This window comes from Cornus florida, unplaced genomic scaffold, assembly GCF_030987335.1.
Source record: "Cornus florida cultivar Cherokee Brave unplaced genomic scaffold, ASM3098733v1 CherokeeBrave_3.0.0_Hap2_Chr05, whole genome shotgun sequence".
In the NCBI taxonomy this organism is placed as follows: Eukaryota; Viridiplantae; Streptophyta; class Magnoliopsida; order Cornales; family Cornaceae; genus Cornus; species Cornus florida.
The window spans coordinates 71712894-71729517 of NW_026775575.1; the positions used below are offsets into that span (position 1 = coordinate 71712894).

Below are 16624 nucleotides of genomic sequence, written 5' to 3' on the forward strand. Positions count from 1 at the left end.
CAACTACACTACAATTAAGCTAATGACAAGAAAATAAACTAATTAAATTAAGGGAGAGGCACAATCCATCAAGAAATGAGTATGAACGATCAAATAAACCACAAGAACATTCCATTAAGCACTATGTCTTGACAATCTCTAGATCTATAGCATTAATACACATAGATATGCATCAATAACACAAGAAATAGAGATAAACACATGAACATCTATTCTAGCATACATAGACATATGGATAGAATGAAATGATCAATTGGAAGCATTAAAACACACAAATCATTGAATAAACAAGATCTCTATATATATAAGTGTCAAAACATGTATCACAATACAAATCCCCTCAAAAATACATAAATCAAGATGTAGAAAGCATGCTTAGGGATAACTCTAGCCCCAAGAGGATGTCTAGCCACTCATGGATGGTGTCCTCCAACCCTCAAGGGCTAACTCTATGGTAGAGATTGCTCATCTTCTTGGTTAATGGAAGAACTCCAAGCTTGTGTATCTAGCCTCCTTCTTTCTTTTCTTCCTCCCTAAGAATATGAAAAATTGCGTCTCAATCTACTCTCAAGTGTATCTTCAAAAAGTGGCTCATATTCCTTATATAGGTAGGTTACAATGTCACCCCAAATGAGTTGGGCTCGTACACGAATATTCCTTCCAATGATTGGATATGAGACAACTTTTAATGAGCTGGAAATTGGATTTTCTCGGGATTTGGGAAGTTTGATTGATCGAACTTGTGGTGAGATCGATCGAACATGGCTGAGATCTATCGAATTTAAGCTGAATTGATCCTCTATGGCAGTGCCTTTTTGGATTAAAACAAATCTGAGATATTTTGAAGATATTTTTGGAAAAAAGACGAATGTGGTAGGTAGGGTGGTACAAGTGGATAAGATGGAATCTTTTCAATCGATGGGAAGAAAGTTGGATCGATCGAACTTTGTGAGATCTTTGGATAAGGGCAAAAGACCTTGGATCCATCTTGAAATGCTGAGATCGATGAATTTTTGATCGATCGAATATTTTCTGAGATAGATCGAATCTTGCTGAATTTCCACCACTTGCTTCCTTTTGCTCCCACTTTGCTCTTTTCTTTGATTCATCTCAAGATTACTTCAATTAAGCTCTTATTTAGCTGAGTTAGCTTATTTTGGGGATAAGTACCTGAAAATGAAAATAATACAAAATCAATCTAAAGTGGCAAAATAAGATAAATAAATGTTCTAGAATACCTAAGCTTAACGAGTTTAAATGCGTACTTTTCAGCACTCATCAGTAGGTCGAGTGTTCAAAGATTGGTTGGATTGATTGATTAAGCTATTACGTAAATCAAATTAAAGTAAACAAAATTCAATGATTAATAAAGTAGAGAAAGATATAGAGAGGAGCACTTAGGGTACTAGAGCTCACCACTAAGCTTGACTTCACTAGCTACTAGCAATTGTATATTAATGGGGACATTGGCTTGTAACTTGTGTGTGTGTGTGTGTGTGACATTAATTGAAATAAGGCATGGATGGAAAATAAGCATAGATTGTCAAGCCAAATCAAATAGAAAGCTCAACCTATCAAATGAGACCAAAATTCATTCAATGAAACCACAATTTATGCACACACAACTATCTAGAAACATATGCCTAATACATTCATAAGTATAGAACACCAAGGAACAAGAGTAGATTGTCCACTTATTTGTGAATTTAAAGCAACTACACTATATCTGCACTAAAGACATGAAATTTAACTAAGTAAGCTAAAGTTGTTGTACAATCCATCAAGAAACAAGTGTGAACCATTAAATAAATTGCAAGAGTGTTCAATTAAGCTCTATGTTTTGACCATCTCTAGATTAACTTCATCCATACACATAGACATGCATAAATTCCACTAAATCTAGATAAAAACACATGAATCATCCATTCTAGCATACATTGACATATGGTTAGAAGTAGATAATCAATTAAAAGTATTAATCCATACACATCAAGTAGAAACCACAAGATATATATATAAATCAAAGATCAAAACATTGTTACAAATAAATTCCCAAAAATATACAAAGAACTAAGTCTAAGAAGCAAACTTAGGGGCTACTCTAGCCCCAAGTAGATGTCTAGCCACTCATTGAAGTAGTCATCCAACCCTCAAAGGCTATCTCTATGGTAGGAATGACCTCCTTCTTGACGGAAACCCTGGAAGAATGGAAGAACTCCCAAAATGTGTGAAAGCTCTCTAATCTCTAGCTTCCTTTCCAAGATAAGAAAATACAAGTTATGAATAACAACTCTGCTCCAAAAGTAGCTCTCAATCCTTATATAGTAGGTCAAAATGTCACACCAATGGTCTGGGCTCGTACACCAAGGTCCCTCTAATGATTGCATCATGAGCCAACTTTTAATGAGCTGTAATCTATTTTTTTTCGGACTTGAGAAAGTTCGATAGATCGAACTGTGTTGAGATCAATCAAGCTTGGCTGAAATCCATCGAATGCTGCAGAGATCGATTATCCTTGGCGGCGCCTTTTTGAATAAAGACAAATTTCTTAAATATGTTTGGGAAGAAGACAAAAGTGGTAAGTGGGTGGTAGGTGTAGATAAGATCAAATCATTTCAATTGATCTGGAAAATGTTGGATTGATCGAACTTGTTGGATTCTTTTGGATAAGGATAAGGGCTTAGATCCATCTTGAATTGTTTAGATCGATGAACTTTCAATCGATTGAAGAAATGATGAGATCGATCGAACATGCTGAATTTCCATACTTTGCTTTATTTTGCTCCCACTTTGCTCATTTCTTTCATTTAGCTTGAGTTAACTTCTTTAATGCTCTTATTTGGCTGAATTGACTTATTTTTGGGATAAGTACCTGAAAAGGGCAATAACACGAAATTAGTCTAAAAGGGGGAAATAAGATAGATAAAGGTCCTAGAATGCTCAAGCTCAAGGGGTTTAAATGCGCACTTTTCAGGGCTCATCACACTCCTAAACTTAAATGCTGCTAGTCCTTAGCAATGAACTACAAGGTAAATGAATGAAATGAACAACTATACAACTATGAACTAGAAAGCAATAAATGGAAAACGCCACTTCGTAGGGAACACGATTGCATTTAGCATATGCAACAAGTCTTTTAAACCCCTAGGTTACCCCTAGTGGACGAGTGAAGTCTTGTGAGGGTTTCCAGAAATGATACCCACAAACATTAAGCTCGTTATTACAAAAGAGACAGCAATATTGCAAACAAGCGTTAGGAGAAAACTACCTCAAGTATGCAATTTTTCAAACATTTCCAAGCAATCTCCCAAAATTTCAACATCAAGCAAACAAGTATGGTTCTCCACACATCAAGAAAATGATCATGCAAATCCAAACAACTCTAGAATCCTTTTTGAGTGGACCGGATCAAATATGTTGTTATCTAAGCCAACTAAAGAAATGATCACATCCTTACCCTCAAACTAGTACACAAATCTAGCACCGATCATCAAGACAAAGAGTGGACCTTTTATTAAAGCTTTATTTATCTAGGTGCGCTTATTCTTTTCACTTGATTTTTTTTTTTCCTAATCCTAAGGATCAAAGATGGAAGTATAGTGCAACGTGTTGATTTATTAAGCTTTCTAGTGATCCATGAGGTCCGGCGTTAGGTCAATGACTCCCAAACTAGACGGCTTTAGGGCACTAGGTGTTCAAACACCCCTAAGGACTTACAAGCTCAAATTAACTAGGTTACAAATCAAAACAACCTCCCTCTAATCATTTCCCACTTCTCACCTTTTGTGAGAAGTCCTCACTTTTTTATAGCTTCTGCAACTTTTCTTTTTCTTTCCTTTTTTTTTTAATTTAATTTAATTTTTTTTTATATCAAGTTATTAACTTAGAGTTTGGGCTCTCCACCTTTCGGAGTGAGCAATTCAATGCTTAATGAGTCTAGAATCCCGGCTACTCAATGAAAAGGGTTTGTTATCCACTTTTATCAATATGAAAGTTTTCAATGCACTACTAGCCCAATTGGGATATAACCAATTCAATAGTCAACAAAGTATGTACCCCACAAATGAATGCTAGTGTACGTTTGTGCTAGTGTAGAATACTAGAGTGAATCTCAAAACAATCACAAAATCAGGATGATGTGGACCACAAGTGCAAGCAAGATATCAATCTTTTGAAAAATTTACTCCTAAATGGCATCCACAAGATACAAGGAGTATTGGACTCTCAAGTCAAGCAATTTTTAAACTCTAAGGAATATAGTCCTCAAAAGATCAAAATCATAACTAGTCATGGACCAATCATAAAAATCCCTCAAATACACAAGTCATGCTCAAAATTTTGAATTGAAAGCAAATACTATAACAACACCCATTACCCCCAAACTTAAATGGCACAGTGTCCTTAATGTGCAAAGAGAACAAAGGAAAGAGTATACCAGTGCGGCTATGGCAAGAAATGGCTGGGACAGAAGTATCCAAAGTGGGTGGTTGATGAGCGCTGAAAAGTGCGTATTTAAACCCCTTAAGCTTAGGTATTCCAGAACCTTTATCTATCTTATTTTACCGTTTTGTATTGATTTCATGTTATTTCCATTTTCAGGTACTTATCCCCAAAATAAGCTAACTTAGCCAAATTAGATCATAAATGAAGCAATTATGGGATGAGTCAAAGAAAGGAACAAAGTAGAACAAAAGGAAGCAAAGGGTGGAATTTCAACAACTTTGATCGATCTTAAGAATAGTTCGATCGATCCAACTTTCATCGATCTCAGCACTTCAAGATGGATCTAAGCCATGTTTATCCCTGTTCAAAGATCTCAAAAGTTTGATCGATCCAACTTCCTTCTCTGATCGATCGAACCATCTTATCCTTATCCAAATGATTGATCTTATCCAGTTGTACCACCCTACCAACCACTTTTGTCCTTTTCTCAAAAATATCTTCAAAATATCTCAGATTTGTTTTTATCCAAAAAAGTGCCACCATCATGGATCGATCCAGCCTAAGTTCGATAGATCTCAGCCATGTTCGATCGATCCAAGTCCAAGGTTCGATCGATCGAACTTCCTCCAATGCGAAAAAGGTAAATTTCCAGCTCACAAAAAGTTATCCTTTATCCAATCATTGGGGAATATTTGCTGTACGACCCCAGCTCATTTGGGGTGTCATTTGACCTACCTATATAAGGATAAGAATTACTTTTTACATATATGATATCATACCTTGTAGATTCATCTAGAGGGAGGATTGTTAGAGAACTCTTAGTGAGGAAGCAAAGGAGAGGAGGAGGCCAGAGACACCATTGGAGACTCTTCATCAACCAAGGAGTAGATTTCTTCCATGGGGCTTGCCCTTGAGGGTTGGAGGATATCATCCATGAGTGGCTAGACATCCTCTTGGGGCTAGAGTTAGCCCTAAGCATGCTTTCTACTTCTTGATTTATGTATTTTTGAGGGGATTTGTATTGTGATTCATGTCTTAACACTTTTATATATATAGATCTTGTTTATTCAATGATTTATGTGGTTTAATGCTTCCAATTGATCATTTCATTTTATCCATATGTCTATGTATGCTAGAATAGATGTTCATGTGTTGGTCTCTATTTCTTGTGTTATTGATACATGTCTTTGTGTATTGATAGTATAGATCTAGAGATTGTCAAGATATAGTGCTTAATGTCATGTTCTTGTGGTTTAGTTGATGGTTCATACTCATTTCTTGATAGATTGTAACTCTCCCTTAGTTTAATTAGTTTAATTTCATGTTATTAGCTTAGTTGTAGTGTAGTTGTTAAATGGGAAGACAATCCATGCTTGTTGTTGATGTTCCATACTTATGAAAGCAAGTAATATATATCTCTAACCCTGTGATGTGTTTGGTTGTGAGCTTAAAGAAAGGATTAATGATTTAATTTGATATGTTGTGCTATTCACCATGTTGCTTAGGCAATATATGCTTAATTTGTCATCCATGCTTGTTAGAACAACCACACACATACACTTTGTTGCAATACATGTTCTTCCCCTCATTAATTATTCATTAAAGGTGTAGAAAAGCTATGCTTAGTGGTAATCTCTAAACCCCAAGATCTCTCTTTCTTTTATTCTTTCTATTGCATTATTGTTTACTTTAATTTAAATTACATCTAGTTTAATTCAACAAACCAACCACTACTTTGATCACTCGATCTACTAACCCTAATTTTGATTCCTCAACCTAGTATGACCCTCAATCCCTTAGGACGATCGCTACTCACCCTAACTATATTTTTAGTGAAAGGTAGTAGTGGCAATTTCTAAATGTAAAATTTGGCCACATTGCATAAACTTTTTGGGTTTAGCGACGACACGAACACAAACCACCAATTTTTTGGTGCCGTTTCTGGGGATTGATTGATTGGCAACGTCGTATTTGTGGAATCAATTAGGAATTAGTACTCTTTTGATCGTGTCTTTACTTTGTTTTCAATTTTGTTACTTATTGTGTGTGTTCTTGTTTGACAAGGAACATTGGGCTAAGAAGGTGAGCAAAGGACTATTCCATGCAAAAGAGCTAAGTAAGCAAGGAAAAATGCTAAAAATTGCTAAGCTAAAAGCTAAAATTTTGGAGTTGAAGTGCTAAAGGACCTTTATGAGCTTTCTCTTACTCAAACCCTTAATTAAATCGTCGGTCCACGTGGAGGCAATTTACTTTTCTTGCATATTATTGCTAAAGCATGGGAGTATGAGAACATTGTATGTGGAGGATGGTTGTTGATTGTTAATTTGTTGTGAAGGTAAAGTGTTTGTTGTTATTGCTTGTTGTGTTGCATTGTGCATGCATAGTCGTAGATCATTGAGACCTATTATTGTCCCTTTAAATTTTTATCTTGAATCCATTGTTTGAAACCCTAGGGGAAGAGGTAGTTCTAGTCAATCCATTTCATCAATGGAAGGACACAATGAGGACTATGTAAAGGACTTTGGTCACATAGACCAACAAGGCATCCTCCACCCCAATGTGCATTATGATAACATGCAAGTTCCATTAGGCATGCCAAGGCCATTTGTTCATCCACCACAACAACAATGCCAAGTTCCATTGGCAATGCCAAGGCCAATCTATGCCCCACCACCTCCCATCATTCAAGGCAATCAAGGTGCCCATGTTGCACTTCCAATTGCTAATCCTTCCCTTGCTTTAAGAGATCGCTATGTGCCTAATGAATATAATGCACCCACATGCATTCAATTGCCACCATTTAGAGCACAACACTATGAAATCAAGCCATAAACCATTCAAATGCTTCCTAACTATCATTGACTTCCAAGTGAAGATCCTTACAAGCATTTGGATGGGTTTCTTGAAGTATGTTCCACTGTAAAATACACGAACATGCCGAAAGAGGTCTTAAGGCTTAAACTTTTTCCATTCACTCTTAAAGACAAGGCAAAATATTGGTTTAACAATCTTAGGCCTTTTTCAATAACTTCTTGGGCGGAAATGCAACAAGAGTTCTTGAAGAAGTACTATCCGGTTTCTAAGACCAATGCCATTAGAACTTTAATTAGGGAATTTTCACATGGGGATGGAGAAACATTTCATGAGGCATGGGAACACTTTAATGAATTGGTTAGGAAGTGTCCACATCATGACATACCTAATTGGCAATTAGTTCAATATTTCTTTAAGAGCTTACCAAAAAATTACAAGGGCATGGTTGATGCTTCCATGGGTGGCTCTTACATTGATAGGCATAAGGATGACGTGTGGTGTCTTTATGAGAGCATGGGTGAAAATTCTTTACATCGTACTTTATCTTTGAAGAATGGTAGAAATTCTAATGGTAAAAAGAGTGTTGGCTTACATCAAGTCGACAACTCCAATAAAATTGCCACCGAAATGAAATCATTATCTTAAAGGTTTGATTAATTTTTGATCAACCAAAACTCAGCGAATCAAGTTTCTTCTTTCCCTAACCATTCTCATCATGCATCTAATGAGACATGTATGACTTGTTCAAGTGTTTTACATTCTACTTCTAACTATCCCTATGGACATGTGCAAAGTGAGTATCATGAACAAGTACATGCAACATTTGTGAATCAAAGGAACAATCCTTATAGCAATCACTACAATCCTAGTTGGAGGAATCACCTGAATTTCTCTTGGAAAAACGAAGGGGAGGGCTCAAACCCTTCCCAAGGTAGTTTTCAAGGGAAATACATTCCACCTCCACTACAAGGCCAAGGTTCTCAAGGTTTTAGATCATCATACCAATCATAAGGAAACCAATTCTCTAATTCTCATTTCCTTAATCAACCATCATATTCCCAAAGAAATGTTAAAAGTCCCGCTTTTGAAGAAAAAGTTTTGACCGCTTTGGGCACTTTAGATGCAAACACACAATTACTTCATTCTCACTCTCAATCTATTGCAAAGCTAGAAACCCAAGTAGGGAAAATAGCTAGCACTTTAAATGCAAGAGAGAAAGGAAAAATGCCTTTGAATGCCCCACAAAAGCAACAATGTGTTGTGGAGACTCATTCCTCATTGGAGGTCACATAATAGAGCATGTCAATGCGGTGACTACCTTGAGAAGTGGAAAGATTGTGGACAACCAAGTGGGTATGTCCAATGAAGAGGTGAATCGGTGCAACCACAAGTTGACATCCGTTCCATTTCATATCATATTCCTCCTTCATTGCATGTGCATGACTATATAAATGAGAAATTTATGAAAAGTGATTTTGAAAAGAAAGATTTGCAAAATGATTTGAAAACTTCTTGTGTTGAAGAGACTTCAAAGAAAAATTCTAGAAAGGTTTTTGAACCAAAAGCTCCATTTCCGGATGCCTTAAAAAGATACATTTCAAATGACAAGCAAAAGGCCAAAGTAAATGAAATCATGGACGTGTTTAGGCAAGTGAAAGTCAATCTTCCACTTTTGGATGCAATCAAGCAAATTCTGACTTATGCAAAATTCTTGAAAGACTTGTGCACCCAAAAGAGGAAGAACAAAAGCTAAGCACCTAGAAAAGTGGTCTTAACCGAGCAAGTGAGCTCAATTTTACAGCATAACACTCTTCCAAAGTTTAAGGACCCCGATTCACCTACCACTTCATGCATCATTGGTGATCATATCATTAATCGAGCTCTTCTTAACCTAGGAGCAAGTGTTAATCTTCTTCCATATTCAGTATACATCAAATTAGGCTTGGGGGACTTAAAACCGACGTCGGTAGTTTTGCAACTTGCCGACCGATCAATCAAAAAGCCTAGGGGTTTCATTGAGAATGTCTTGATTAAAATTGATAAATTCTTCTTTCCCATTGATTTCATTGTTATTGACACGGAACCGGTCCTAAATCCTAATAGCCAAATTCCTGTTATCCTTGGCCGTCCTTTCTTGGCAACCGCGAATGCCAACATTAATTGTAGGATGGGAATAATGAAGATCTCATTTGGCCAAATGAAGGTAAAGTTGAATATTTTTAATCCAACCCCCAACTCATTTGACAAGCATGAAGAGATTAATGTTATAGAGAAATGTCATGACCTTAAAAGTGAAGGAATTGAGTTTTTATGTGAGACCAAAGTTTCAAAAAGTCCATCTTCAACCTTCAAACCAAAGGAAGTTGTTTCAAAATCTTGTTTTGAAAGGGTGTGGAAACCCAAAGATTGCATTGACGAAGGACCAAAAACATCTTTTGAGCTTAATCTAACAAGTTCCTTAAAGAACCATTTGTTGGGTGGAGTTCAAGCACTTATCACCCCATTGAGAAGCGGATGCACTATAAGATGTTTGATTTCTATCTTTAATTTCATTTCTTGCGAAGTCTAGATTCTTGTTTTTGGTTCATATGCATTGCTAGGAACTATGATTAGGACTGCATGTATTTTTATGTTGAAATTAAGCATTTTACATAAGTTCGATCGATCTGCAAGGAGTATTCGATCGATCGAACTTCAACCTGCATCTAACACTTAGAAAATTTTTGACCTACATTCAACCTGCATCCAAATCACCCCTCTATCCCATCGATTCAATTTATTCTCAGATCGATCATAAGTACTTAGATCGATCCAAACTTCAAGTTCGATCGATCTTGAGTTCTAACACTTAGAAAAATTTTAAACCCAAAAACCTGTATATTTCAGCTCTCTGTTAGATCGATCGAACATTTTGTTCAGATCGATCTCTGTTGTTCATCTCACTATCTTTGACTTTGTTTTAATTTCTTAATTTTCAAAAATTCAAAAAAAAAAATATTTTTATTGTCGTTTTTTTTTTTTTTTTATTTTCTAAAAAAAAAAAAATTTTTTTTTTGAGGAAACATCATTTCAGTTCGATTGAACTGAGGTTTCAATTCGATTGATCAAACTGGTTTAGGGAAGTTTCTAAAAAAATGAACCTGAGTGTTTGAAGATCGATTTCAAAGATCGATCTAACCCTCTCAAAGCCCTATCCCTCTCATCGCCGTTGCACCCACTCTTCCCCATCTCCGGCGAGCTTCATCTCATCCCAAATCTCTCTCTCCCCTCTCGGATCTTCATCTCATCTTTCGATTTGGGTAAGATCTGAATCTCATCTTGTATTTCAAGCTTCGATTTGCTTTATACATGTTTTCCATGTCAGATCCATGATGTTTTAATGATGTTTATTGCAATATCTGAAAGTTTAAAGCTTTTTGTTTATATATGTATATATGTGTATATATGATTGTATATATGGTTGAGATTTGTTTTGAATTTTGGGAGTATGGGCCTCATTAAGTGATTAGGATTGATGCTATGTTGTGTTGATGGGCCCACGACTTTATTCGTGAAGGCCCCGTGCCATCCATGTTACAGATCTGTGATTGCTCATGTTCTACGCACAGTTCGATCGATCGAACCTATTTCTCAGATCAATCTAGTGAGATCGATCTCACATTTTTTGTGATCAATCAAACTTCATAGATTGCATATACACATTCCATGCTATCTCATTCATGCCCAATGCCTGTGATTTTCCACATTAGATGCATTTTACACTTATACTGCTTAGTATGTTCACATCCTGTCACTTTCATAGATTCATGTTATTTATCTATTTTATCTATCTTACTTGACATACATGATTCTATTTTGTGCTTTAATTCTTTATATCGGCATTGACTTCATTTGTAAGTTTCCAATTATTTTACAGGCCGTGGCTAGGGTTAAGACTGTAGCCCATGGACACTATCACTGCAGGGGCAGGCCGAGTTTAGACGACGAGGCAGGTCTATCTCATGCCTAGGACCTCCTACAGGAGAAGCCAGCGGAGCCCATACAGTCTCCCTATTCTGACAGCAAATTATACTCTGATGCGGGCGCATCTCCTTCTCACTCAGCTGAGGCTGAGCATCCACCACCTCCACTACCACAGCCAGCTCAGCCAGACCAGGAGTTAAACCATCCATTGCGTAGATACTCACGCCTTCCAGTGGCGCATGAGTCAGTCTTCGACACAGACTTCTTTTCCCGATCGGTACTTACCCGATCAGCATATGATGATATACTACAGAGGGCCTTGCAGCCATTCTCGCCCCTATCACATACCCGGTGTACCCGAGGCTAGTACGGATGTTTTTCCAGAACCTTCGGCCTGCCCTACGTAACACGGCGGAGCTGAGGACCTTCATTGATGGCCATCCGATTTTTATCACTGTGAACACATTATCCAGATCATGCCATTGTCCACATGACTGCCCTCTAGAGCTACAGGAGACATATCCCAGGCTATACCGGCCTTCATATGCAGATATAGCCGTTTTCCTTACAGGACATTATGCCAATGGCGAGACCTTCGCCACCCGCACCTATTTGCCAGATGACTTATGGTTCTTTGACTCAGTTTTGTTCCGCAACGTCTTCATGGCCGGCCATAAGATTCAGCAGAGAGGCGACTACTTGATAGCTCAATACGCTTTTTATACAGGGCATTGGCTGTCTATCCCTGCGCTCATCTAGAGCGTGATGAGGAAGTTCTATGATGATCACATTAGGAAGGAACGGCCCAAAAGGGCTAAGTTTCTCCCATTTGGCCACCTTATCACCCAGATCTTGCTAGACCAGCACTACCCTTTCCATCGACAAGAGTGCCCTGAGAGAGGATCCTCTTCTTTCAAGAAGAAGGACTGGGATAAGAGCTACAATGCTATTATTGCGAGATTACAGGATAATGCAGTAGAGGCGGCAGAGGACCTTGAGGCCGAGGCAACAGTTGCAGCAGGCCCGGTAGCGGATGATATACTAGTCGATCCCGCTGCCGTACATATGGACATCGATTAGGAGCAGCCTGCCGAAGACACAGAGAAGCACTCTCCAGTTGGGTCACCTATTCATGATGAGGAGCAGGCTCAGGATTATCATTCTTCTAATCCAGCTACACCTAAGGCTACAGCACAGCCACCCAATTTTGGAGAGCGACTCCAGGCTTTGGAGGATGCTGTAGTATCCATTTGCGCCGACACGGTCTCTCTCTGGGAAGATGTTGTCTCCATTAGAGCTGATATTGCTACCCTTCGTATTGATGTCGTGACCACATTCAGAGATCTATCCAGAGACATCCGCAGAGTGTGACCTGCTTGTCCTAACTCTTCTTCCTGATCTCTCTATCATTTTTCTCCTGTCATCTCATATATCTATGATATCTGCATACTTTTGATACTTTTATATTATTTTTGCAGCCTTGTCTGTCGGCTTTGATACTGGATGTACTATAATTTATTTTTAATTTCTATATGCTTTCCTTATGGATGTCTTATTTTCATATTCTTATATCTATCTGTTTGACTCCATCAGGTGTATCTCAGTGACCTTAGTGGGAGAGAGTACTGCCCAAATTTTCAGGACCAACCTTTTACCTCTCTCTAATTTTCAATTGCTATCCCATTTACATTTGCATGACCACTTTGCACTGTTATTATCCCTTTCATTATTGATGAGTTTATCCGAGTGCCAAATTTCAGGACCACAATTAATCCCAAGTTTGGGGGGGCTATGCCACCCACTTTGGATACTTCAATCCCAACCATTATTTGTCTTAATTGCACTAGTATACTCTTTCATTTTGTTCTCTTTGCACATTGAGGACACTGTGCCATTTAAGTTCAAGGGTAATGGTGCTTTGCAGTGTTTGTTTTTAAATTCAAAATTTTGAGCATGACTTGTGTATTGGAGGGATTTTCTATGATTGGTCCATGACTAGCTATGATTTTGATCTTTTAAGGACTATACTACTTAAAATTTAAAAACTACTTGACTTAAGAGTCCAATACTCCTTGTATGCCTTGTGGATGCCATTTATGAGTAAAATTTTCAAAAAATTGATATCTTGCTTACACTTGTGGTCCACATCATCTTGATTTTGTGATTATTTTGAGATTCACTTTAAGATTCTACACCAGCACAGACGCACACTAGCATTCATTTGTGGGGTACATACTTTGTTGATTATTGAATTGATTATATCCCAATTAGACTAGTAGTGCATTGAAAGTTTTCATTCTTGATAAAGGTGGATAACAATCCCTTTTCACTAAGTAGCCGAATTCTAGCCTAATCAAGCACTGAACTTCTCGTACCAAAATGTGGAGGGCCCAACTCTAGGTTAATAATTGAACTAAAATAAAAAATAATAAATAAAAATGTTGCAAAAGCAATAAAAAGTGAGGACTTCTCCCAAAAGGTGAGAAGTGTGAAATGATTAGATGGAGGTTGTCTTAATTTGTAGCCTAGTTGATTAAAGCTTGTAAGTCCGTAGGGGTGTTTGAGCACCTAATGCCCTAAAGCCGTTTGGTTTGGGAGTTATTGACCTAACACTCGACCTGATGGATCGCTAGAAAGCTTAATAGATCAACACATTGCACCATGCTTCCATCTTTAATCCGATTCAAAAAAATAAAAAATAAAAAAAATAATCGAGTGAAAAGAATAAGTGCACCTAGAACAATAAAGCTTCAATAAGAGGTCCACTCTTTGTTTTGATGATCGGTACTAAATTTGTGTGCTAGTTTGAGGGTAAGGATGTGATTAATTCTTTAGTTGGCTAAGATAGCAACATATTTGATGCCGGTCCACTCAAAAAGGATTCTAGAGTTGTTTTGATTTTCATGATCATTTTCTTAATGTGTGGAGGACCATACTTGTTTACTTGATGTCGAGATTTTGGGAGATTGCTTGGAAAGGGTTGAAAAATTGTATACTTGAGGAAGTTTTCTCCTAATGATTGTTTGCAATATTGGTGCCTCTATTGAAAGAATGAGCTTAATGTTTGTGGGTATCATTTCTGGAAACCCTAACAAGACTTCACTTGTCCATAAGGGGTAACCTAGGGGTTTAAAAGGCTTGTTGCATACGCTAAGTGTAATCGTGTTCCCTACGAAAGTGGCGTTATCCATTTATTGCTTTCTAGTTCATAGTTGTATAATTGTTCATTTCATTCCTTTACTTTTTAGTTCATTGCTAAGGACTAGCAATATTTAAGTTTGGGGGTGTGATGAGTGCTGAAAAGTGCGTATTTAAACCCCTTAAGCTTAGGTATTCTAGAACCTTTATCTATCTTATTTTACTGTTTTGTATTAATTTTGTGTTATTTCCATTTTTAATTACTTATCCCTAAAATAAGCTAACTCAGCCAAATTACAGCAGATATGAAGCAATTCTGGGATGAGTCAAAGAAAGGAGCAAAGTAGAGCAAAAAAAAGCAAAGGGTGGAATTTCAGTAACTTCGGTCGATCTCAAGAAAAGTTCGATCGATCCAACTTTCATCGACCTCAGCACTTCAAGATGGATCTGAGCCATGTTATCCCTATTCAAAGATCTCAAAAGTTCTATCGATTCAACTTCCTTCTCTGATCTTTCGAACCATCTTATCTTTATCCAAATGATTGATCTTATCCAGTTGTACCACCCTACCAACCACTTTTGTCCTTTTCCTAAAAATATCTTCAAAATACCTCAGATTTGTTTTTATCCAAGAAGGCGCCGCCATCGTGGATCAATCTAGCCTAAGTTTGATAGATCTCAGCCATGTTCGATTGGTCCAAGTCCAAGGTTCGATCGATCGAATTTCCTCCAGTGCGAAAAAGTTAAATTTCCAGCTCACAGAAAGTTATCCTTTATGCAATCATTGGGGAATATTTACTGTATGACCCCAGCTCATTTTGGGTGTCATTTGACCTACCTATATAAAGATAAGGAATACTTTATACATATATAATATCATACCTTGTAGATTCATCTAGAGGGAGGATTTTTAGAGAACTCTTAGTAAGGAAGCAAAGGAGAGGAGGAGGCTAGAGACACCATTGGAGACTCTTCATCAACCAAGGAATAGATTTCTTCCATGGGGCTTGCCCTTGAGGGTTGGAGGACATCATCCATGAGTGGCTAGATATCCTCCTGGGGTTAGAGTTAGCCCCAAACATGCTTTCTACTTCTTAATTTATGTATTTTTTAGGGGATTTGTATTGTGATTCATGTCTTGATACTTTTATATATATAGATCTAGTTTATTCAATGATTTATATGCTTTAATGTTTCCGATTGATCATTTCATTCTATCCATATATCTATGTATGCTAGAATAGATGTTCTTGTGTTTGTCTCTATTTCTTGTGTTATTGATGCATGTCTATGTGTATTGATGCTATAGATCTAGAGATTGTCAAGACATAGTGCTTAATGTCATGTTCTTATGGTTTTTTTGATGGTTCATACTCATTTCTTGATGGATTGTACCTCTCCCTTAGTTTAATTTCATGTCATTAGCTTAGTTGTAGTGTAGTTGTTAAATGGGAGGACAATCCATGCTTATTGTTGTTCCATACTTATGAAAGCAAGTAACATATATCTCTAACCTTGTAATGTGTTTGGTTGTGAGCTTAAAGAAAGGATTAATGGCCTAATTTGATATATTGTGCTATTCACCATGTTGTTTAGACAATATATACTTAATTTGTTATCCATGCTTGTTGGAACAACCACACACACACACTTTGTTGCAATACATGTTCTTCCCCTCATTAATTATTAATTAAAGGTGTAGAAAAGCTATGCTTAGTGGTGATCTCTAAACTCCAAGATCTCTCTCTCTTTTATTCTCTCTATTGCATTATTATTTACTTTAATTTAAATTGCATCTAGTTTAATTCAACCAACCAACCACTACTTTGATCACTTGACCTACTAACCCTAATTTTGATTCCTCAACCTAGTATGACCCTCAATCCTTTGGGATAATCCCTACTTACCCTAGCTATTTTTTTAGTGAAAGGTAGTAGTGGCAATTTCTAAATGTAGAACTTGGCCACATTGCATAAACTTTTTGGGTTTGGCGACGACACGAACACATTCCATCAGTGGTATAACCCCCCCAAACTTGGGATTAACTGTGGTCCTAAAAAATTGGCACTGGAGAAAAGCTGATCAGATAACAAAGGGGATAATAATGGTACACAGTGGACATACAAGTGTAAATGGGACAATAATAAATGAACTAATGAGAGAGGAAAAGGGTGGTCCTAAAAAATTCGGGTAGTGCTCTCTCACTGAAGTCACTGGGATGCACCTGATAATGGAGTTAATCACAGATGGATATATCAATAGAAGA

General features: G+C 37.2%; 1 non-coding gene across 1 annotated transcript; it reads right to left on the bottom strand.

The window, feature by feature from the left end:
• Positions 1–7533: 7533 nt before the first annotated feature.
• On the bottom strand, positions 7534–7640 carry LOC132310751 (small nucleolar RNA R71). The gene has a single exon (XR_009482696.1). It is a non-coding gene; the product is annotated as a small nucleolar RNA R71 (small nucleolar RNA).
• Positions 7641–16624: the final 8984 nt, after the last annotated feature.